The sequence below is a fragment of the Saimiri boliviensis genome, chromosome 20, assembly GCF_048565385.1.
Source record: "Saimiri boliviensis isolate mSaiBol1 chromosome 20, mSaiBol1.pri, whole genome shotgun sequence".
In the NCBI taxonomy this organism is placed as follows: domain Eukaryota; kingdom Metazoa; phylum Chordata; class Mammalia; order Primates; family Cebidae; genus Saimiri; species Saimiri boliviensis.
In genome coordinates this window covers 28,150,602-28,173,660 of record NC_133468.1, presented here as the reverse complement: position 1 = coordinate 28,173,660, position 23,059 = coordinate 28,150,602, and the positions used below count along the sequence as shown (strand labels likewise).

The window sequence follows — 23,059 nt, the reverse complement described above, 5'->3', positions numbered from 1 at the left end:
ATGGGTTTTTACCATGTTGGCCAGGCTGGTCTGGAATTTCTGGCCTCAAGTGATCTGCCTGCCTTGGCCTCCCAAAGTGCTGGGATTACAGATGTGAGCCACCACACCTGGCCTAGCTTGCCATTTTTTGTAAGTATCCCGTAAGTGCTTAAAAAAATACATTCAGCTGGGCATGGTGGCTCATGCCTGTAATTCCAGTACTTTGGGAGGTGAAGGCGAGGCCAAACCTCCACCTGCCGGGTTCAAGTGATCCTCCTGACTCAGCCTCCCAAGTAGCTTGGATTACAGGCATGTGCCACTATGCCAGCTAATTTTTGTATTTTTAGTAGAGATAGGGTTTCACCATGTTGGGCAGGCTGGTCTTGAACTCCTGACCTCAAGTGATCCACTTGCCCAGAGTGCTGGGATTATCAGGTGTGAGCCACCATGCCTGACCAAGATTTTTTTTTTTAAACCTACTTTCTTTAAAAAAAAAAAAAATCAGGATAACACTTTATTTCATAAAACAGAGTAACTGTTCCTCTCCTTTTTTTTTTTTTGGAGACAGAGTCTCACATTGTCATCCAGGCTACAGTGCAGTGGTATGATGTCGGCTCACTGCAACCTCCACCTCCCAGGTTCAAGTGATTCTCCTGCCTCAGCCTCCCAAGTCTGGGATTACAGGCATATACCACCAAGCCCGGCTAATTTTTGTATTTTTAGTAGAGATGTGGTTTTGCAATGTTGGTCACGCCGGTCTTGAACTCCCAACGTCAGGTGATCCACCCACTTCAGCCACCCAAAGTGCTGGGATTACAGGCACTCATGCCCAGCTGTGTTTCTCTCTTGTTTTTAAATTTCTGCATATTTCTTCTCAGACTCTTTGACCTTTGGGGATTCGCTCTTTTTTTCTTTTTTAAATATTTTTTTCTGGGAGATACAGACTGGACAAATGGGGGTGGGTGCTCTCTATTCTTTTTTCTGAAATGGAGTCTTGCTCTGTCACCTGGCTGGAGTGCAGTGGGGAGATCTCGGCTCACTGCAACCTCCGTCTCCCGGGTTCAAGCAATTCTCCTACCTCAGCCTCTGAGTAACTGGCACTACAGGTACATGCCACCACACCCAGCTAACTTTTGTATTTTTAGTAGAGACAGGGTTTCACCATGTTGGCTTGGATGGACTCGATCTTTTGACTTCATGATCCCCCCGCCTCTGCCTCCCAAAGTGCTGGGATTACAGGCATGAGCCACCGTGCCCAGCCCCTATTCTTTTTTCTATGCTAGCCACATGAGCTGAATGTGGTTAAGTTTCAGTCTTTTGATTTAAGATATGCATTAGGACTGTAATAAGAAGTTACAAAGAGAAAACTAAAATCAACTCTTGGAAAGGTTTGATTAAACCTAATAAAATAATTGGTTTGTACTTAAGGTCAATAAAATTGGCCAGAAGCCAGCCACAACTGGGCAAGCAAAGGCAAAGATAAACCATTTTTGGACATGAAGAACACAATTTGGATACAGTGGTGTTTTATGATTGTGAGATATTACTATAAATAATTGCCATAAATTCCAAATTAAATAGGACACTTTTCTAGAAAATATAAATTACTAAAATTGACAAACAGAAAACCAGAATAAACTACTTAACACTGAATGAAATTGATCCATCCTAAAAAATATAGTCATCAGGGAAACACCAGTAATTTTATCACATTCTACTCAAGATTTTTGCAATGTTCATAACCCAAAGTGAATTTATATCTAAAATACATGAATAAAAATGCTTAAAAAATAAGAAAACCCCAAAAGAAATACATGTGAAGGTGATGAATGTACAAAGCAATCTTACATACTGTCTGTGGCTACACTCCTGTCTAATAAATAAAAACATAGATATATAGCAATTTTGGCCAGGTATGGTGGCTCATGCCTGTAATCCCAGCACTTTGGGAGGCCAAGGCAGGCAGATTACTTGAGGTCAGGAGTTTGACACCACCCTGGCCAACATGGGGAAACCCTGTCTCTACCAAAAATATAAAAATTAGCTGGGCATATTGGTGGGCCCCTATTATCCCACCTACTTAGGAGGCGGAGGTTACAGTGAGCTGAGATTGGGCCACTGCACCCCCACCTGGGAAGCAAAAGTGAGACTCATTCTCCCCACTCCCCACCCCCGAGAAAAAGATATATAGCAATTTTAAGAGTTTAATCTCAGTGAGGAAGAGTACAAAGGGTTGTCAACAGTATCTGTGAGGTTTTAGTTCTGTAGAAAATCTGAACCCTGGCTGGGTGCAGTGGCTCACGCCTGTAATCCCAGCACTTTGGGAGGCCGAGGCAGGTGGATCACTTAAGGTCAGGAGTTCGAGACCAGCCTGACCAACATGGTGAAACTTTGTCTCTACTAAAAGAAAAATTTTTTAAATTAGCTGGGTGTGGTAGTGCACACCTGTAATCCCAGCTACTTGGGAGGCTGAGGCAAGAGAATTGCTTGAACCTGGGAGACAGAGGTTGCAGTGAGCCAAGATTGCACCACTGCACTCTGGCCTGGGCAACAGAGTAAAACTCCATCTCAAAAAAGAAAAAAAAGGGAAGGGACAGTGGGGGGTGGGAAGTTGGGGAGAGATAGCATGGGAGAAATGCCAGATATAGGTGATGGGGAGGAAGGCAGCAAATCACACTGCCATGTGTGTACCTATGCAACAATCGTGCATGTTCTCCACATGTACCCCAAAACCTAAAATGCAATTAAAAATAAAATCATTTATTATACAGAAAAAAAAAAGAAAGAAAATCTGAACCCAGCAAACTTTTTTCACATCCATCGGGCTCAGGATGAAGTAAACCTTTGACATCTGCTCAATTTAGTTAATGAGTGTGAAGCCTTCTTTTTCTTTTACTTTGCTATGTATTTACATCTCTTGTAATATTACTAATCAAAACTAGCAAAAAAGAATTATGGACATGTTGCAAAAAAAGCTTCCTTCAATTAAGACGCAAGTACAAGTCGTGATAGAAAAACAACAACAAAAACATTTGGCCTTATCAAGATTTAAAACCATAGTACCAGTTTCATTCTTTCCCAACTCAAGTCAGTTTCATCTTAAACAAAAAAAGCATCCAAGACAGACATCGTCCTTCAACACCATCCCACTCCACCACTGTGAGTGTTGCTCACCCTTCTTCACCAAGTGCTGGAAAAGGACGGTCTACACGGAACTGGCACAGCCGCCTCCTCCTCCACCAGCCTGTAACACTGGCGCTGGCACAGTCCTGCCTTCCATCTGCCATCTCTCACCTTCCTCCTCAATTTTCTCACACCCTCAGTCCAGTTCTCTTAACTCTACTTCCTGCAGGGATACTCTGGCCAACACCCAAATATGATCCTGCCTCTGCCTTGAAGTACTGCATTTGCAGCTGCAGCAAGAGGGAGACCCCAGCCTTGGACCCTGCTAGTCAGCCCCCACCCCGCCCCCAGCCTCACAGCCCCAGGAGCTCATCATTACCCCTTACGAAAGCTCCTCCCTGGTCCTGGAAGACACTTTCGCCCTTTCACATGCAAGATCTTATTTTTCTTTAAGTCTGACCTGAAGTCACCCCTTCCCCAGTTGAAACTGACCCTCCCTCCCCTGGGTGTTCATGCATCCTGATAGTTGGGGTAACTATCAGGGAGCCTACCCCTGGATCACCGCCACCTGTTAACATGGCCAACACCTCTGTAGGACTGCAGCCAAGGAGGAGCCCCAGCTCCGTGCTCCCCAAGATCGGACGCCAGGCACTCAGTAGATGTTTTGAATGAGCCCAAAGACGCCTGAAATAACAACCACTCCACATCCTGCCTTCGTTTCCCTCCTAGCTAAGTGCCCACCACTGGCTGCGATGGGGGGTCTGCATGAGACAGGTTAAAGAGAAAGAAGGGGGTTACCCGCCCTCCGCAAGGGACAAGGACTTTCCCCAACAGCACCCCGTCTTCCCCCTAGAGACCCAGGCTCTGGAGTGCAGTGGAGTTGAAGGGCCTGGATGGGCAGAGAAGCTCCAGGGGAAGGGATGGGAACAAACCCACTCTTAGGGAAGAGCGGCATCCCCTGTGCAGACACCAAGCCCCCAGCTCACCTGCGTCTAGGTGGTGCTAGCAGCAGGTCCCCTGCACGAGCTTCAGGGGACGCTGGGGTCCATGGAGGCAGAGCTACGGAGCGGAGAGGGGCAGTGAGATGAGGGACCAGCCGCTGCTTGGGACCCACTAACTGTGAATTCTGCCAGCCCAACTCGGCAGCACCCGACACCCTGCGGAGACATCAGGAGGAGCCACTCCCAGGACCCCAGTGCGGCACCGGTTCTGAAGCAAGTGAGTGACAGCCACGCTCATGCTCGGCACAGCCCTGGAGCCAGGGCCCCGCCCCACCCACACGTGTCCGAGGTGCCAGTCCCCGTGGGAACAGCCCGGAGTCCAGAAATGCCCACATCGCAGTCCCACACCTCAAAAACTCTGTGCAAGGGAACCCCCCACCCAACACACGGACTACAACTCCCAGAAGCCTCAACAACGCCACGCTTCCGGTTAGGCCACCGTGAACTTCCGGCCACAGCTGCAGCCACGTTGGAGGTGCCCATGGGCTGGCAGGGTGTGGTGCGGTGGCTCTGGTTGACACAGAGCTGGGGGTGAATGCGCCTTCTTACACCTCCCCCACGGCCAAAGGTGGCCGTGATGGGCCCCACGTGTCTGATGTGATCTGTCCCAAGCTCTGTGCCATCATGCTACTTGGGAGGCTGAGGCAGAATTCTTTGAACTACTAAGCCAAGATACCATCACTGAACTCCAGCATGGGCCATAGAGCAAGACGCTGTCTGAAAAGAAAAAAAAAAAAGGAGTGACAGAGAATCTCAGAAACAGACATATTTGCAGATCAGGAATATTGAGATGATTATGTAAATAGAGAAATGCTGTGAAAACTAAACTTTCTCTGGTGGGGATTGGGGTTAGTCAACCAATTTCCACCAGACAGAACATAACATGCATCAATTATCTATAATTTTTCAAGTGGTATAAAATACCTTACATATAATGAACAAGGCTGAACTCAAAAGCATGGTCTTCCAAATGTGCTTCATTTTCTGTTAAAATGCAATTTTCTTTTTCTGCTTATACCTCATCCTCTTCAGGAAGTAGAGTTCTGGGTAATTTTTTTCTTTTTTTTTTTTTTTTGAGACGGAGTTTCGCTCTTGTTACCCAGGCTGGAGTGCAATGGCGCGATCTCGGCTCACCGCAACCTCCGCCTCCTGGGTTCACGCAATTCTCCTGCCTCAGCCTCCTGAGTAGCTGGGATTACAGGCACGCGCCACCATGCCCAGCTAATTTTTTGTATTTTTAGTAGAGACGGGGTTTCACCATGTTGACCAGGATGGTCTCGATCTCTCGACCTCGTGATCCACCCGCCTCGGCCTCCCAAAGTGCTGGGATTACAGGCTTGAGCCACCGCGCCCGGCCCTTTTTTCTTTTTTTGAGATGAAATTTCACTCTTGTTGCCCAGGATGGAGTGCAAAGGTGTGATCTCGGCTCACTGCAACCTCCGCCTCCCATGTTCAAGCAATCCTCCTGTCTCAGCCTCCTGACTAGCTGTGATTACAGGCGCCTGCCACCATGCCCAGCTAATTTTTGTGTTTTTAGTAGAGATGGGGTTTCACCATGTTGGCCACACTGGTCTCGAACTCCTGACCTCAGGTGGTCCTCCTGCCTTGACCTCCCAAAGTGCTGGGGTTACAGGTGTGAGCCACTGCACCTGGTCAGAAATACCCTTTAAAAAGGAGAGGAGAAAAGGTCAATTTCCCTTTTGGCAAATAAGACAAATTTATTTTTTTTTCTTTTTAGAAAATCCATACAGTGAGGGCCAGACACTGTGGCTCACATCTGTAGTTTCACCACCTTGGGAGGCTGAGGCAGGCAGACTGCTTGAGCCCAAGATTTTGAGACCACCCTGGGTAACATGGGAAAACCTGGTCTCTACCACAAATACAAAAATTAGCTGGGCATTGTGGTATATGCTTATTGTCCCAGTTAATCTGGAGGCTGAGGCACAAGAATCGCTTGAACATGGGAGGCAGAGGTGCAGTAAACTGAGATGGTGCCACTGCACTCCAGCCTGGGCAACAGAGAGAGACAAATAAGACAAAGTTAAACTTTGGGAAGAAGGGAGGGAGGGAGGGAGAGAGAAGAGGAAGGGAGAGGAAGGGAAAAACAAAGGAAGGAAATCCATGCAGTCCAAATAGCAACAACCAAGAAGTTGGTAAAAATTGAATAAATAAGTTTCTAAATATAATATTACAGGCTGGGCACAGTAGCTCATGCCTGTAATCCCAACACTTTGGAAGGCAGAGGTGAGTGGATCCCCTGAGGGCAAGAGATCAAGACCAACCTGGCCAACATGGTGAAATCCTGTCTCTACTAAAAATACAAAAAAAAAAAAAAAAATTAGCCAGATGCAGTGGCACACGCCTGTAATCCCAGCTACTCAGGAGGCTGAGACAGGAGAATCGCTTGAACCTGGGAGGTGGAGGTTGCAGTGAGATAGCAATTGCACTCCAGCCTTGGAGATGGAGGCTGCAGTGAGCTATGATCTCACCACTGCACTCCTGCTTGGGGGACAGGGCAAGTCTCTGTCCCCCAAAAATAAAAGAAATAGAATATATTTTGCCAAAATCCTGCCTTCTACAGGCATCTAGTCTAATGGGACTGGGAGAAATCAGGGCAGATGTCCTAATCCCAATGTCACATTATTATAGGATGTCACTGGCCTGCTATGGGCGTGCAGAGGTGGGAAGATGAGGGAAGGCATCACAGAGGCTGTGAGGTGAACTGACGTCAAGGAATGGGTGCTTCCCTTCAGAACCACACATGTGCAGGACCCCAGACAGAAAACACAGATGCAAAGTCGAGTGGCAGGCATTTGGAAGGAGCGGTGAAACCAAGCCAGGAAACACCAGGATGGTGAGCCGGTTTGGCTGCAAAGAGATTGTAAAGAGGGTGGAATTGGCGCTGTGAACCTGGCCTCGATTTCAAAAGACATCAGCTAAGGAAGCTGTTGAGGTGGGCAGTGGGGGTTCAGACCCGTGCTGCTTTGGAGAGATGTTCAGGCTGCACTAGGAAGCCCCCTGGCTTGGGGAGAGGCTCCAGGAGACCCCAGCAGGGAGCATTTGGCAGTGGACTGGAGTGAAGCGAAGGAGACCTGAATTATTATTTATTTGGAGACTCTGCCGCTAAATGAATAAACAAATAAAGCAGACGGGATAATGAGCAGAACATATTTTATCGTAAAAACGCACTCTCAAAGAATATATGAATAACAGATTCATTATGCCATTCTTACAAGCCCAAAAGGATTTTTTTTTTTTTTTTTTTTTGAGACGGAGTTTCGCTCTTGTTACCCAGGCTGGAGTGCAATAGCGCGATCTCGGCTCACCGCAACCTACGCCTTCTGGGCTCAGGCAATTCTCCTGCCTCAGCCTCCTAAGTAGCTGGGATTACAGGCACGCGCCACCACGCCCAGCTAGTTTTTTGTATTTTTAGTAGAGACAGGGTTTCACCATGTTGACCAGGATGGTCTAGATATCTCGACCTCGTGATCCACCCGCCTCGGCCTCCCAAAGTGCTGGGATTACAGGCTTGAGCCACCGCGCCTGGCCCAAAAGGATTTTTAAAAGAAAACGATGATGTAAAATACTATGAACATGATTTTGGCTCACTACAACCTCCGCTTCCTGGATGTAAGCGATTATCCTGCCTCAGCTTCCCTTGTAGCTGGGATTACAGCCCAGGATCACACCACTCCGGCTAATTTTTTTTTTTTTTTTTTTTTGAGACAGAGTTTCACTCTTGTTACCTAGGCTGGAGTGCAATGGCGCGATCTCAGCTCACCGCAACCCCCGCCTCCTGGGTTCAGGCAATTCTCCTGCCTCAGCCTCCTGAGTAGCTGGGATTACAGGCACGCGCCACCATGCCCAGCTAATTTTTTTTTTTTTTTTTTGAGACGGAGTTTCGCTCTTGTTACCCAGGCTGGAGTGCAATGGCGCGATCTCGGCTCACCGCAACCTCCGCCTCCTGGGTTCGGGCAATTCTCCCGCCTCAGCCTCCTGAGTATCTGGGATTACAGGCACGCGCCACCATGCCCAGCTAATTTTTTGTATTTTTAGTAGAGACGGGGTTTCACTATGTTGACCGGGATGGTCTCGATCTCTCGACCTCGTGATCCACCCGCCTCGGCCTCCCAAAGTGCTGGGATTACAGGCTTGAGCCACCGCGCCTGGCCCAAAAGGATTTTTAAAAGAAAACGATGATGTAAAATACTATGAACATGATTTTGGCTCACTACAACCTCCGCTTCCTGGATGTAAGCGATTATCCTGCCTCAGCTTCCCTTGTAGCTGGGATTACAGCCCAGGATCACACCACTCCGGCTAATTTTTTTTTTTTTTTTTTTTTTTTTGAGACAGAGTTTCACTCTTGTTACCTAGGCTGGAGTGCAATGGCGCGATCTCAGCTCACCGCAACCCCCGCCTCCTGGGTTCAGGCAATTCTCCTGCCTCAGCCTCCTGAGTAGCTGGGATTACAGGCACGCGCCACCATGCCCAGCTAATTTTTTGTATTTTTAGTAGAGACAGGGTTTCACCATCTTGACCAGGACGGACGGTCTCGATCTCTTGACCTCGTGATCCACCTGCCTCAGCCTCCCAAAGTTCTGGGATTACAGGCTTGAGCCACCGTGCCTGGCCTAATTTTTTATATTTTAGTAGAGACGAGGTTTCACTGTGGTAACTAAGATGGCCTTGAACTCCTGACCTCATGATCTGCCCCCCTTGGCTTCCCAAAGTGCTGGGATTACAGGTGTGAGCCCCGGTACCCACCCCCTATGTTTTTCTTCAAACTGGCTGCCAGGTTGGAATAACCAGTGACATTAGAGATTCCAGTCTTCCTGATTGGACTGAACTGTGTTGGCGCTTGGGAGCTCAGGTGGATGACAGCATCTTCTCAGAGTTGTTCTCCACTCCCGAATTCTCCCCAGCCTTGAGAATACAGAATGTACTCTTCTGTGTCCTAGTCAAGTCTGGACAAAGGCTTTGGACAGAACAGTGACTAGGTTCCGTGGGAGAGAACAGAGTTTGGGAGAGATCATGCCTAGATGTCAACCGCAGCCCCAGGTTGAGGAGAGAAGCCCCCAGCCTAGCACCTCGGGGTACTCCCTTCTGGAGGTGGTAGGTGATGAAGTGCCAGGACCACCAGGTGAGGGAACTGGAGCAAGAAGAGATGGGAGAGGAGTGACTAAGAAGAAGGAAGGGGGCCGGGCGCAGTGGCTCACACCTGTAATCTCAGCACTTTGGGAGGCTTACGTGGGTGGATCACCTGAGGTCAGGAGTTTTTTTGTTTTGTTTTGTTTTGTTTTTAGGTCAGGAGTTTGAACCCAGCATGGCCCACATGGTGGAACCCTATCTCTGCTAAAAATACAAACATGATCCTGGTAATACTGGTGCACATCTCTAATCCCAGCTACTCAGGAGGCTGAGGCAGGGAAAAGCGCTTGAGCCTCAAAGGCAGAGACTGCAATGAGCCGAGATCCTGCAACTGCACTCCAGTCTGGGTGAGGGAGTGAGACCCTGTGTGGGGGAAAAAAAAAAAAGAAGAAGAAGAAGGAAGAACCCAGTCATCAGAAAGGAACACTTGAGGTGGGTATGGGGGAAGAAAGAAGGGACTCAGGCCAGGCACAGCGGCTCACACCTGTAATCCCAGCATGCTGGGAGGCCAAGGCAGGTGGATCACATGAGGCTGAGTTTGAGACCAACCTGGCCAACGTGGTAAAATCCTGTATCTACAAAAAATATAAAAATGAGCTGGGAATTGTGGTGGGCACCTGTAATCCCAGATACCTGGGGGGCTGAGGCACAAGAATCACTGGAACCCAGGAGACGGAGGTTGCAGCAACCCGAGATGGCAACACTACACTCCAGCCTGGGCAACAGAGAAAGACTTTGTCTCAAAAAAAAAAAAAAAGGAGGGAGTCAGAGATCCAGGGACTAGGGAAGGAAATGAAGCATTCTGAGGACAGAAAGATGGAAGAATGGGGAGGAGAAAGAGAAGCACATGGGGTTCATCAAGGGAGAAAGATGGAAAGATGGCTTGCAGGAGCCAACAGTCTGTGGGGCTGGGGAGGATGGAGAGTCGATTGGGGTTTGAGGTCGGGGTCTAAGGTGATCAATTGCAGAAGCATTACATGGTGGCCTGCTTTCTTTACTCATCTCCTTGGGTAGATTCCAGCTCGCCTAATTTCCTTTCTTGGCAAAAGAGGAGGGACTGGTCGGACGAATCTGAGGAGGAGCTGGAGAAGGAGACAGAGAAGGAGCGCGCCCCTGAGCCTGAGGAGACCTGGGTGCTGGACACCCTGTGTGGGCTCAAGATGAAGCTAAAAAGACGGCGAGTGTCACCCGTGCTCCCTAAGAACTACGAGGCCTTCAACACGCTGCTTGGTAGGAGGACACCCCAGAAAGCACCTCTAATCCTGTTCTTTTAAAATAGAGGACAGTTTCTATAACCATGCTTTCCCAATGGGAAATGCACCCCAGTGGGTGAGCTCTCCATGTGGGAGGACTCAGAGGATCCTATAAGCATCACTCCTGAGAGACACTTGGGAGGCCACAGACAATCTGACTAGACTTGAAAAAGGTCAGTTATAGGGATAAGAAAGCTTGGTTTCTCAGGCCAGGCACGGTGGCTCATGCCTGAGATCCCAGCACATTGGGAGGCTGAGGCAAGAACATCACTTGAATTGAGGACTTTGCGGCTGCAGTGAGCTATGACTGCACCACTGCACTCCAGCCTGGGTGCAGAAGCAAAACCCTGTCTCAGAAGAAAAACCAAGGCTGGGTGCAGAAGCTCATGTCTGTAATCCCAGCACTTTGGGAGGCCAAAGTGAGTAGATTATCTGAAGTCAAGAGTTCGAGACCAGACTGACTTCCATGGTGAAAGCCCATCTCTACCGAATATACAAAAATTAGACAGGCATGGTGGTCCACGCCTGTGACCCTAGCTACTCAGGAGGCTGAGACAAGAGAATCATTTGAACCCAGGAGGCAGAGGTTGCAAGTGAGCCAAGGTCACGCCACTGCATTCTATCTTGAGTGGCAGAGTGAGAGTCTCTCTCCAAAAAATAAATAACAATAAAAGAAAGAAAAACTCAAAAAACAAAACAGTTTTAGCTTTGTCATCTGAAACTTAATGTCCCTTGCTCACTTTTCTCATTCATTCATTCATTCATTCATTCGAGACGGAGTCTTCCCCTATCACCCAGGCTGGAGTGCAATGGTGCAATCTCGGCTCACTGCAACCGCTGCCTCCCAGGTTGAAGCGATTCTCCTGCCTCAGCCTCTCGAATGGCTAGGATTATAGGCCAGCACCACCACACCTAGCTAATTTTTTGTATTTTTATTAGAGATGAGGTTTCACCATGTTAGCCAGGATGGTCTCCAACTCCTGACCTCATGATCTGCCCGCCTCGGCTTCCCAAAGTGCTGGGATGACAGGTGTGAGCCACCGTGCCTCACCTCTATGTTTTTCTTCAAACTGTTTCCCAGGTTGGAATGACCAAAGATATCTGCAGTTCCAACCTTCCTGATTGGAAGGACCAAACTCCGTGGGCGCTTGGGAGTTCAGGTGGACAACAGCATCTTCTCAGAGCTGTTCTCCACGCCCGACTTCTCCCCAGCCTTGAGACTAGAGAACGCACTCCTCTGAGTCCTAGTAGAGTCTGGATGAAGGCTTTGGACAGAACAGGGACCAGGTTTCATGGGAGGGAACAGAGTTTGGGAGAGATCATGGCTGGCTGTCAACCTCAGCCCCAGGTTGAGGAAGAGAGTCCCCACCCTAGCACCTCAGGGTACTCCTCCCAGATGTGGTGGACAATGAAGTGCTAGGACCATCAGGCGAGGGGACTGGAGCAAGGAGAGATGGGAGAGGACTGACCAAAAAGAAGAGGAGGGCCAGGCACCGTGGCTTATGCCTGTAATCACAGCATTTTGGGAGGTCATGGCGGTTGGATCACCTCAGGTCAAGAGTTCAAGATGAGATTCCCAAAATGGTGAAACCCTGCCTTTACTAAAATAACAAAAATTACCCAGGCAGTAGTGGTGCATGCCTATAATCCTAGCTACTTGGAAGGCTGAAGCAGGAGAATTATTGAGCCTGGGAAGCGGAGGTTATGGTGAACTGAGATTGTGTCTCTGCATTCCAGTTTGGTTGAGAGAGTGGGACCCTGTCTCAAAAAAGAAAGGAAGAAAGAGAGAAAGAAAGACCCAGAAGTCAGGAAGGAGAACCTGAGGGAGTGTGTGGGGGAAGAAAGGAGGGACTTAGGCTGGGTGCAGTGGCTCACACCTGTAACCCCAGGACTTTGGGAGGCCAAGACAGGAGGATCACTTGAGGCCAGGAGTATGAGACCAGCCTGGCCAACATGGTAAAACCCTGTCTCTACTAAAAGTACAAAAATGAGCTGGGTGTTATGGTGGGCACCTGTAATCCCAGCTACTTGGGAGGCTGAGGCAGGAGAATCACTGGACCCCAGGTGACAGACGTTGCAGCGAGCCGAGATTGCACCACAACAATCAGCAATCCAGCTTGGGTGACAAAGCAAGACAGTCTAAAAAAAAAAAAAAACCAGCAACAAAAAAAACAGGGGCTCAGAGAGCCAGGGACCAGGTAAGGAAATGAGGAAGCGTTCTGAAGACAGACAGGTGGAAGAATGGGGAGGAGGAGGAGAGGCACATGGGGTTCAGCAAGGGAGAAGCCAACAGTCTGCGGGGCCAGGGAGGATGGAGAGTGCCTTGGGGTTTGGGGTCGGGGTCTAAGGTGATCAATTGCAGAAGCATTACACGGTGGCCTGCTTTCATTACTCATCTCCTTGGGAAGGTCCCAGTTCGCCTTGGTTCCTTTGCCGGAAAAGGAAGAGGGAGTGGTCGGACCAATCTGAGGAGGAGACTGAGGAGGGGACCGAGGAGGAGACAGAGAAGGAGCGTACCCCTGAGCCTGAGAACTGGGTGCTGGAGACGCTTCAGGCGCTGAAGATGAAACTGAAGCGACAGCGAGTGTCACCCAAGCTCCATAAGCACCACCAGGCCTTCAACAGGCTGATTGGTAGGAGGACACCCCAGAGAGCACCTCCAATCCCATTCCTTTAAAGAGGAAACTTCCCGTAACCATACTTTTCCCATGGGAAATATATGCTTCCCCAGTTGGTGAGCTCTCCATGCCTAAGCACTCAGAAGTGATCACTCATGGCCGGGGGCAGTGGCTCAAGCCTGTAATCCCAGCACTTTGGGAGGCCGAGGCGGGTGGATCACAAGGTCAAGAGATCGAGACCATCCTGGTCAACATGGTGAAACCCCGTCTCTACTAAAAATACAAAAAATAAGCTGGGCACCGTGGCGCATGCCTGTAATCCCAGCTACTCAGGAGGCTGAGGCAGGAGAATTGCCTGAACCCAGGAGGCGGAGGTTGCAGTGAGCCGAGATGGCGCCATTGCACTCCAGCCTGGTAACAAGAGCGAAACTCTCTCCAAAAAAAAAAGAAGTGATCACTCATGAGGGACTTAGGAGGCCATAGACGATTCAGCTAGACTTGCTCAAGGTCTGTGATTGGGGTAAGAAAGCTTGGTTTCGGGCCAGGCTCACGTCTCATGCCTGAGATTCCAGAAGATTGAAAGGCTGAGGCAGGAGGACCACTTGAACCAAGGAGGCAGAGGTTGCAGTGACCTACGATTAATTAAGCCACTGAACTCCAGCCTCAGTGAAAAAGCAAGATGTTTTCTTAAAACAAAACCAAACTCAAACACCAGTTTAAAAATAAAAGAATAAAACCAAAGGAAACATCCACCCCTCCTAAGGGGAGAGGAAAAGGAGCAGACACGACGCCTCCCCAGCCACAGCCACTTCTGGTTCTTCTCTCTCCTTCCCACATCAGCCCCAAATGCAATGGTTCATCGTCCTCCTCCGGGTTCCCATGACAGAAGCCACAGCTCAGGCCCCCTCGCTTCACTTGAATCCACTGCTAAAATGCTCCCTGCTGGGGTCTCCTGGAGCCCCTCCCCAAGCCAGGGGGCTTCCTAGTGCAGCCTGAACATCTCTCCAAAGCACAGGTCCCACGCCCCACTGCTCACCTGAACAGCTTCCTTAGCTGATGTCTTTTGAAATCGAGGCCAGGTCCACAGTGACAATTCCCCCCTCTCTACAATCTCTCTGCAGCCAAACCAGCTCGCCATCCTGGTGTTTCCTGGCTTGGTTTCACCGCTCCTTCCAAATGCCTGCCACTCGACTTTGTGTCTGTGTTTTCTGTCTGGGGTCCTGCACATATGTGGTTCTGAAGGGAAGCACCCATTCCTTGACGTCAGTTCACCCCACAGCCTCTGTGATGCCTTCCCTCATCTTCCCACCTCTGCACGCCCATAGCAGGCCAGTGACATCCTATAATAATGTGATATTGGGATTAGGACATCTGCCCTGGTTTCTCCCAGTCCCATTAGACTAGATGCCTGTAGAAGGCAGGATCTTGGAAAAATATCAATGTATTCTACTTATTTTATTTTTTTTGTGACAGAGACTCGCTCTGTCCCCCAAGCTGGAGTGCAGTGGTGAGATCATAGCTCACTGCAGCCTCCATCTCTTGGGCTCAAGTGATCCTCCCATCTCAGCCTCCTGATTAGCTCAGACTATAGGGCTGTGCTATCACACCTGGACAATTATTTACATATTTATTAAATTTTATTTATATTTTTAATTTTTTTTTTTGAGATGGAGCCTCACTCTGTCAACCAGGCTGGAGTGCAATGGCACCAACTCGGCTCACTGCAACCTTTGCCTCCCAGGTTCAAGCGATTCTCCTGCCTCAGCTTTCTGAGTAGCTGGGACTACAGGCCCATGCCACCAGGCCCCGCTAATGTTTTGTATTTTTAGTAGAGACGGTGTTTCGCTGTGTTAACCAGGATTGTCTCAATTGCCTGACCTGGTGATCCACCTGCCTCGGCCTCCCAAATTGCTGGGATTACAGGCGTGAGCCACTGTGCCCATCCTATGTATTTATTTATTTTGAGACAGTGTATTGCTCTGTCTCCCAGGCTAGAATGCAGCAGACCTATCTCGGCTCATTACAACCTCAGCCACCTGGGTTCATGTAATTCCTGTGCTTCAGCCTCTGGAGTAGCTAGGACTAAGGTGTGTGCCACCACACCAGGGGATTTTCGTATTTTTAGTAGAGATGGGATTTCGCCATGTTGAACAGGTTGGTCTCAAACTACTGGCCTCAAGTCATCCACCCTCTTCGGCCTCCCAAAGTGCTGGGATTCCAGGCCTGAACTACCACTCTCAGCCACCAGATGGCTTTTGGTCTCCATCCTAAAGGTGTGAGGGACGCCCTTCAGCAGGCCTCTGTCCAGCAGGGCCCTCCTGAGGAAGGCACGGCTCTCTGCAGGGTGGGTGCCAGTCCCGAGCTGAAGACGGTCTCCCCTCCCTCCTCTCTGGGAAGCCGACCTCAGCCGGAGGTCTCTCCTGGTGGTGCCCCTGAGCAGCAGCCTGATTTCTGCCCCCAGCTACCTGGCCAATGACATGGAGGAAGACGACGAGGGCCCCCAAACAAGCCATCTTCTACTTCCTGTATGGGAAGAACCGCTCCCAGCAACCCTTGTTCCAGAAGCTTTACTTCTAGTTCTTCTGTTCCATGCACTGCAGGGCTTGGGTTTCCCTGAAGAAGCTGGAGGAGGTGGGTGGGGTGTGGGGAGGTGGAGGAGGTGGGAAGGAATCGGGTGGTTGGAGGCTGGATGAGGGGATGGAGGGGTCTCCTTGGGAGTCCCTGTCTTCTCAAGGGGCATTTGTTTTTGCAGATCCAGGCTTATGACCCAGAGCACTGGGTGTGGGCACGAAATCATGCCCTCCTTTCCTAGAGCTCCAGGGACCATGGAGGCCTGAGGTCATCGGCCTGAGGGAAGTATGTCTTCGTCCCCCAGGGTCAAGGCAGAATATTGTGTCTATTTAGGAAACCCAAGGAACCCAATTGCTTGACCCGGCTTCAAGCCTGGGCAACATGGCGAGATCCACTCTCCACAAAAATTCACATATTAGCTGGGCAGGGTAGGAGGCATCTCTATTCCCAACTACTCGGGAGGCTGAGGAAGGATCACTGGAGCCTGGGGGGTCGGGGCTGCAGGGAGCCCTGACCCTGCCACTGTACTCCAGCCTGGTCAACACAGCGAGACCCTGTCTCAAAATTCATCAGAAATACTGAGTTCCGGGAGGTTCTGTAGGATTGACACACTTGGATTACCTATTTGGGTCAGGGATTCAGTGAAGCTTTGGTTTACATCTTGTGCAGCTAACCACGTTGAGGACTCAGCATGAGACTTAAACATTAGGAAGTAGGATTATGGATTAGGCTCCGGGACTCATGATTCGTGATGTTGTCACGTTAGAAACGTATCTAGTGTGGTTACCAGTTTAGATCTTAAGTGACACAAAAGGCCCCACGTGTGATGAAGTCTAAAGCCACATTGTCTGAGGGTGCTGTACTCCCTGGGCAGACCCACACAAAGTCCTGGCTAGGAAGCAGATCACTGGGGATGGCCTTGGGTGTATTAAGTGAGTTTTGGAGTCAGGGTCACCAAAGTGTGCGTATCACAATTGAACACCACGGTTCAGAAGCAGGCTAGAGAATGAAGGGCAGGAGATGAAACTGGATTGATCAATTGCTCTGAACTCTGTTAGAATAGATGTGGGATGTGAATGACCTTCCTAGAGAACTGCCTCCCTGAAGCCTGACATCCTCTCTCTCACTTCCAGAACACCGGGCCTAGGGGAGATGCGGATTTTCAGCACGAAGTTTATTCCAATGCTAATGGCAGACAGATACCAGGAAGGAGAAGAGGAGCCATTTGTGGAGATCAACTAGAAGAACCTGGACTGTTCTAAAAAGAGCTCAATAGAGTGATCACACTGTCCTCCTAGGGGTGGAGGGGCAGGGAGACGGTACTTCTATGAGTCTGTGGAGGACAGTGAGAAACCAGGGGTGTTTCTAGTTCCACCCCTTCCTGCGGCACCACCTCCCTTTTTATACTGCTGAGTTCCAGCCTCTCCAGGAGCATTTGAGGGCACAGTACAGGTGCTCAGACTGGCACAGAATTATTTGTAAAATATGAGTGCCATCGGATTGTAACAGGTAGCTTCATGCATACTATGCATTTTCGTGGTTTGTTTGGGAAGTGTTGGCCATTGAATTATTCCTACGTTTATTTCAAATAGTTTGGACATTGTTGTACTTTTGAAAACTTATTGTTCCTGTAGAGTTTTTGATAAGAATTATAGCTGTTACATATACAGAAATATAATTTTTTTAAGAAAGAATCCTGTTTATCCAAAATCTTTTATTAAATTGTTTTATCTATTATGATATGTGCTTCTGAAGCGAGCACTCTTTATGATACTTACATGATAATCTAATATATTTATAGCTATGTAGTAGTTCCGGTAAATCTTCTAACAGAAATTTTTATTTCCTGTTTAGGGTTTGTTACTGAATTGTGAGAATTCAGTTGTGATTTTTAACATGTCTTAGATATATAGTAATATGTTTAATATATACTATACATTTTATTGGTTTATTTTGAAAAAGATGGGCATGGAATTATTACTACGTTTATTTAAAGAGTTTGGAAATACTGTTTTTGAATTTCTATAAAGTTGTGTGATGGGTGTTATAGCCATTATGTATATATAAATATAATTTTGTTTTCCTTTTTAAGAGAGGAGTCTATCCTAAATCTTTTATCTGTCAACCTTTGTATGTTATTACACGTGCTCCTGAAGCAAGCCCTCTTTTTATCTACAATACCTATTTAATATATCTATTACCTGTATAGCTAAGCGGTAGTTCCCCTAAATTCTTGTAAAAATAAATTTTAATTTGATGTTTAGTGTATGATTTGAAATGCGAAAATTCAGATGCAATTTTTGCCTTGTATTGATATGTTTGTAAGTTACTTTGAAGAGGATGTGTGTTTTGAAGGAGGCCACGAGCTGTGTGTTTTCAAGGGAATAGTGCAGTGCATCTCTTGGGAAACGTAATAAACATGAAGTTTTCTCGCTTTCACAGCGAGTGCGATCAGATTGGTCTGGATTGCTTATTTGCTGTCAAGTGACATTTTTCCTTAATGAGGTTTTGGTTATTTGAACATATTTATTGGCTCTGGAAGATAATTCTGTATTTGTTTTTATATAGAAACAAGAAGTCTGGAAGCAGTGCTCACACCTATAATCCACCACTTTTGGAGGTTATGGAGGGAGGATCACTTGAGGCCAGAGGTTTAAGACCAGCCTGGGCAACATAGCATCTACATCTATTTTTTCTTAATATTTTTTTAAAAATTAGAAGAGAAGGCTAATTCCAAGTTAGAGTTTTGTTTTGTTTTGGTTTGGTTTGCAGAGACAGAGTCTCACTCTCTTGCCCAGGGTGGAGTACAGTGGTGTGATCTCAGCTTACTGCAACCTCAGCCTCCCGGGTTCAAGCGATTATCCTGCCTTAGCCTCCTGAGTAGCTGGGACTATCAGCACCCATCTGTATGCCTGACTAATTTTTGTAAATATTACAGACAGGGTTTCACCATGTTGGCCAGGCTGGTCTCAAACTTCAGACTTTAAGTGATCCGTCTACCTCAACCTCCCAAAATGCTGGGATTAGAGTCATGAGGCACCGCACCTGGCTGACCTTCTAGAGTTTTAATAACACAGATGTGGTTGAAGAAGAAAAGGAAGCCATGGTCTGTAGACAGCAGGAGCTTCATGAAAAGAGGCCAGTGAAGGGTAGTCCATGAAGTTCTCTACCTACAGAAAAGCAGCCCAGAGCTTCCCACAGGGACTTCAGCACAGAGGGCCGGGAAAATCTGCATGAACCTGAGCCCTGAACCTAAGACAAGACCCAGCCTTCACTGTTTCTGCAGACTCACAAGATGCAATCTGTGTGGTCCATGCTCATGGGGCGATCTGGAATAAAGGGGACCTCTTACCTATAATCCCAGCACTTTGGGAGTCTGAGCAGGGCTGATTACCTGAAGTTGGGAGTTTGAGACCAGCCTGACCAACGTGGAGAAACTCAATCTCTACTAAAAATACAAAATAAGCTGGGCGTGGAGGCACATGCTACTTGGGAGGCTTAGGCAGGAGAATCCCTAGAATCCGGGAGGCGGAGGTTGCCTTGAGCCATGATTGTGCCGTTGGACTCCAGACTGGGCAACAAGGGCAAAATTCTGTCTCAAAAAAAAAAAAAAAAGGAGCCTTCTAAATGCAAATAACATGGAATCGAATGTGCAGAAATACTGGCACTGATTTGGGCCACGGAAAGGCCCAAACAGTTTACTGTAGTCCATTGCCAAGGTCATCAGTGGGGTGACTCTGAAATAGTAAATTTCAGAAGCCATGGCCAAGATAGCTGCACGGGTGGGGAAGTCCTCCAAATGTGTCTGCTTCCTTCAGTAGCTCTTTATAAAATAAGCCGAGGTACTTCCCTGAGGAATTTTTTTTTCTTTTTTGAGACGAAGTTTCACTCTTGTTCCCCAGGCTGGAGTGGGATGGGGTAATCTCAGCTCAATGTAATGGCTGCCTCCCAGGTTCAAGTGACTCTCCTGCCTCGAACTCTCAAGTAGCTGGGATTACAGGCACCTGCCACTACACCTGGATAATTTTTTGGATTTTTTAGTAAAGATGGGTGCCACCATGTTGGCCAGGCTGGTCTTAAACTCATGACCTCACGTGATCCACCCACCTCAGTCTCCCAAAGTGCTGGGATTATAAGTGTGAGCCACTGCACCTGCACCTGCCTGGAGGATTTAAAAAACCACTAGAGATAGATATCACCTGAGTTCCGTAAGGTGGCGCCTAAATAGAAGAGGCAGGATATGAGTGCCTGCAAATGTAAACTGGGTTATTGTAAAAGATGTCCATGACTCCTTACACTAAGGGAAAGAGGCAGGACACGGCTTGCTCGTTGGCATTATAAGGACCCCATGATGAAAGGAAACAATATAATAGATCAAGTGGCTGACCACTGTGTCTATCATAAGAATATCAATGCTCCAACCAGACCTCTCATACTTCTTTTTTTTTTCTTTGAGACAGGGTCTCTGTCTCTCTCTCCCCACCCCCAGGCTGGAATGCAGTGGCACCATCTCGGCTCACTGCAAATTCCACCTCCTCGGCTCAAGTGATTCTCCTGTCAGTGCCTCCTGAGTAGCTGGGATTACAGGCACACGCCACCACGCCCGTCTAATTTTTGTACTTTAATAGAGACGAGGTTTTACCATGTTGGCCAGGCTGGTATTGAACTCCTGATCTCGAATGATCTACCCATCCTAGCCTCTCAAAGTGCTGGGATTAAAGGCATGAGCCACTGTCTCCAGCCCCTCCCATATCTCTTTTGGCCAAGGCAGTACAATTCAGAAGAACCATGCCAGGGAATACTGGCAAATGGACTTCAATGTGATGCCTGCGGCTCCTGGAGGATGTCCATACCTCCTGGTGCTTACTGATACCATCACCAGTTACCTTTTCAGTCCAGGCCAGACTGAAAAGCAGGATATCGCTAATCAACCTTAAACTATTTACTAGCAGAACACTGAGGGGTATGTGCGGTCACCAATACCTCCCATTGCACTTGGATAAACACCTCCCGGGAAATAGAGGTTCATATAAAGGAAATAGTCAAATAAGCAGAAAGGCTGCATTCCTTCAACCAGAAGCCTCCGTTCCTCTTTTTTTCACATTGCAATAAAGAACTACCTGAAACCGGGTAATTTATGAAGAAAAGAGATTTGATTGACTCACAGTTCTGGGGGCTGTACAGGAAGCGTGGCTGAGGAGGCCTCAGGAAACGGACAATCATGGCAGAAGGCAAAGGGGAAGCAGGTACATCTTGCCATGGTGGAGCAGGAGAGAGTGTGAAGGGGGAGGGGCCACACAATTTTAAATAACCAGAGCCCATGAGGCTCACTCACTATCACAAGAACAGCAAGGGGGAAGTCGGCCCCCATGAGCCAATCACCTCCCACCAGGTTTCTCCCTCAATAATGGAAATTACAATTTCACATGAGATTTGGGTGGGGACACAGAGCCAAACCATATCAAGGGTAGTTCACCCACTGAGATTGATTTATTTATTTAGAGATGAAGTCTCGCTGTCGCCCATGCTGGAGTGCAGTGGTACAATCTCAGCTCTCTGCAACCTCTGCCTCCCAGATTCAAGCAATTGTCCTGCCTCAGCCTCCTGAGTAGCTGGGACTATAGCACATGCCACCACCACGCCTGCCTAATTTTTGTACTTTTAGTAGAAATGGGGCTTCATCATGTTGGCCAAGGTGGTCTGGAACTCCTGAGCTCAGGTAATCTGCCTGCCTCGGCCTCCCAAAGTGCTGGTATTACAGGCATGAGCCACCACATTCAGCCAACCACTGAGATCACCTGGTTTCTTCCTCTGCTGGGGCCCCTCATGGCCACTGTTTTCCTGTTACTTTACTTTTCTTTCTCTTTTTTTTTTTTTTTTTTTTTTTTTGAAACAGTGATTTGCTCTTGTTGCCCAGTCTGGAGTGCAATGGCACAATCTTGGCTCACTGCGACCTCCACCTTCCAGGCTCAAGCCATTCCTCCTGCCTCAGCCTCCTGAATAACTGGAATTACAGACATGCGCCACTATGCCCAGCTAATTTTAAATATTGAGTAGAGACAGGGTTTCTCCATGTTGGGAAGGCTGGTCTCAAACTCCCGACCTCAGGTGATCCACCTGCCTCGGCCTCCCAAAGTGCCGGGACTACAGGCGTGAGCCACTGCGCCTGGCCTCTTCTTTTACTTTTCAGTCCTGTATATTAAACTAATGGTAAGCTGTTTTTCCTCCAGGCGCCAACATTTCCACCTTCAGTTTGTATTACAACAATACCAGCCCTTCCAGCAACTCCGGGGGACCCCAAAACTCACCTGGACTCAGCATCCCAAGAGTTTAAATCCTCCAATTTTAGGGGATTCAGTGTCCCTGGTCAGCATGAAGTAGATACAGAAACATGACCTCCATCCCTCTTCCCTCATGAATGAGGAGTGGAATGTGTTGGCAGGGGGTTGGGGGCACAGTTTGTAAATGTGTAACTGTATCAGACCAAAGCTAGTTCAACTAGTGTTTTTTGTTTTGTTTTGTTTTGTTTTTATTTGATGGAGTTTCACTCTTGTCGCCCAGACTGGAGTGCAAAGGCGAGATCTCAGCTCAATGCAATCTCCCGGTTCCCTGAGCATGCCCAGATTAACCAAGCGTGCAACCATGGAGTGAAACCTAACCGCAATGGCGCAGTCTCCACACACCACAACCTCCCCCTCCCGGGTTCAAGCGATTTTCCTGCCTCAGTCTCCGGAGTAGCTGCAATTACAGGCATGCGCCACCACGCGTGGGTAATTTTCGTATTTTTTGTAGAGACGGGGTTTTACCGTTTTTGGCAAAACTCCGTCTCTCCTTACCTCAGGTTCTTGTACCCTGGTCTTCAGGCGAACCACCAGCCTCAGCCTCCCACAGCGCTGGGATTACAGGCATGAGGCACAGCTCCAGGCCTCCGTTCAACTTTTAAGTAATAAAGTTGTCAGTTACTTTTCAATTGCCAAAGACTCCCAGGTTAAAGGTCACATACCCTGAGCATGCCCAGATTAACCAAGCGTGCAAACGTGGATTGGAACCTAAGAGCTCGGACTGAGGAGACGCGACGCGATCCACTTAAGAAGCCTAATAAGCGGACACCCCACGGCAGGAGCCAGGAACCAATCAGATTGAGTGTTGTTATCACCCTCGGCAGGAGTCAGGAACCAATCAGATTGAGTTTTGGTATCACCCCATGGCAGGAGCCAGTCAGATCCCACCTCCCAACATTCCTTCATTGCAAGATCCAATCAAATCCTAAACTTAGAAAACCTGACACAGCCCCCAGCTGGGAAAGGGAGATTTAAGCATCTCCTCCTGTGTTCTTACCAGTTTTTAAGCATCTCCTCCTGTG

The 23,059-nt window shown here is 48.3% G+C and overlaps 1 protein-coding gene across 1 annotated transcript in view; it reads right to left on the bottom strand.

Annotated features, from left to right (window-relative positions):
- The window catches only part of LOC141582515 (zinc finger protein 37A-like), a 49,702-nt gene extending 26,942 nt beyond the window's left edge, over positions 1-22,760 (bottom strand). The window contains exon 1 of the mRNA XM_074390757.1: positions 22,533-22,760. The gene's annotated coding sequence lies outside the window, so the exon portion shown is untranslated. The remainder of the gene's footprint in view (positions 1-22,532) is intronic.
- Positions 22,761-23,059: the final 299 nt, after the last annotated feature.